Source organism: Amphimedon queenslandica, unplaced genomic scaffold (genome assembly GCF_000090795.2).
Source record: "Amphimedon queenslandica unplaced genomic scaffold, v1.1 AMPQUscaffold_5918_Cont22120, whole genome shotgun sequence".
In the NCBI taxonomy this organism is placed as follows: Eukaryota; Metazoa; Porifera; class Demospongiae; order Haplosclerida; family Niphatidae; genus Amphimedon; species Amphimedon queenslandica.
Window position 1 is genome coordinate 1 of NW_003553787.1, and position 1,768 is coordinate 1,768.

The 1,768-nt window shown below is 31.8% G+C and overlaps 2 long non-coding RNA genes across 2 annotated transcripts; one reads left to right on the plus strand and one right to left on the minus strand.

Annotated features, from left to right (window-relative positions):
* On the minus strand, window positions 1-738 carry LOC109592227 (uncharacterized). The gene is made up of 3 exons (XR_002190240.1): window positions 490-738; window positions 282-311; window positions 1-68 (listed from the first exon to the last, which is right to left on the minus strand). It is a non-coding gene; the product is annotated as an uncharacterized LOC109592227 (long non-coding RNA).
* Window positions 739-749: 11 nt separating this feature from the next.
* LOC109592228 (uncharacterized) lies at window positions 750-1,756 on the plus strand. Its single transcript, XR_002190241.1, has 3 exons — window positions 750-924; window positions 968-1,044; window positions 1,424-1,756. It is a non-coding gene; the product is annotated as an uncharacterized LOC109592228 (long non-coding RNA).
* The last annotated feature ends 12 nt before the right edge of the window (window positions 1,757-1,768 follow it).

Below are 1,768 nucleotides of genomic sequence, written 5' to 3' on the forward strand. Positions count from 1 at the left end.
TTGAACTACAGCTTTAGTAAGATGGCACCTCACGATAGTCTTGAGTGCTTCACGATAGTGGCGTAACTCTACAGACAAAAATTATTTAAAATTGAAAAAACTAATTAATAAAAAACATTAATATTATTAATTTTGTAAATTGGTAAAGAAACTGTCAATAAATTTTTATTTCATTATTCATAATATTCTCAATGACGTGTGACAGCTGAAATGTTCCACCATTCACCAAATGTCAGTAAAAATACATGAAATATATTTATTGAGTGATAATAATATAATACCTGGAGAATCTTCATTTAAAATATTCTTCACTAAAAATAAATATGAAAAGAAACTTCATATAAGATAATACATAAATTATGGCTGGGCGACAGTATAGATAGTCAGTGTACAGCTATCCTGATAGTGATACTGTTATTCTAACTATCATGATAGTTATCATGTGTGCATGGAGCATGTGTATAAATGACACTTGACAGCTGTAATCACCTTCTAATCAATAGCAACTTCCACTCATAGAGTGGTATGACTTGCTAGCACAGCTTGATTCAAGGTTTTCACTGTTCCTGCTACATTAGCAGCATGTGAAGTGGGACAGTGTTTCTCGCTGAAAATTTGGATTAAATAAATTTAAATTAACTAGTATATTATACATGTATAGTGTGATTATACAAATTAATAGATGCATGAATTAAGTACAATGACTACATCCTTAAATAAATCATTGTATTTCCACATGTAAACAGTCGAGTCGCAACCCCCTGAAAATCTTATAATTTATCTTCAAGGAAGTGGGCGTGGCACCTTAATGGCGGAGTGTAATGAGGCTCTTTTGGAGAGCATCTTAACTCCTCTGTACGACACAGCTATTATCTCATATTGACTGATGTAGACTCTTTTAACTGTTTATTTAAATTTATGAAAGTAAAATATATGATTTTATTATTCTTACTTACATTTTGGCTAGTTTGCGTGTGGTTGAATGCTTTTGGCTCCTTTATTCTTTTTCATAACAGTTAAGCAGTGAGATAGGCAAAGCTGAAGGTATTGTATAATGATAGTGCATGTATCATAGATGGTAAAAATGGCATTTTCGAGTTAGTTTCTATTCTAAGATGAAATTGTACCATGCATATTTCCAGGTACCACACATCACACACATCATATTTCATAATGATGACAGCATTTCTGAATGGCAGGTATATATACAAAAATATAAACCCGATCACATCAAAGGATGATGTCATAATTATGAGATATATATATACATGCATATACACGTATAGTTTGCCTAAAATTTCTTCAATTTTTGACTTAGATGTAAATCTGACATTAATGATGTTGTTATTTCTTGATGTATTTTGGCATTGAGGATGCATGCAATTTATTAATGGCTTTTCCATATGATTTTCTTTCCATTTAGGAACATAATTTGGTTTATGATGGTATCGACTTGCTTCAAGGTAATGTTTTTTACAAGCAAATATTGCTGCACTTCGGTTATGAGTTGTGTTTGGCAAATGGCGGAAAATAAAAGACTGATATTCATCTTTCCTGCTAGTTACGGAACTTAACTGGCCATCAGCTCTCTTGCCACATAGGTGACACTGCTTTGGTGGTGCTTCAGCCATTTGGGATACAAGATAAATGATGTATGCTTTCCTATTAATAAAGCACAGATAAGTTTTATTCCTTTTCATGAGTTTTTAATTTTAAAGGTTAAATTATGCCCAGTCAATAATTACTTTATTGTTTTCTTGAGCCTAAT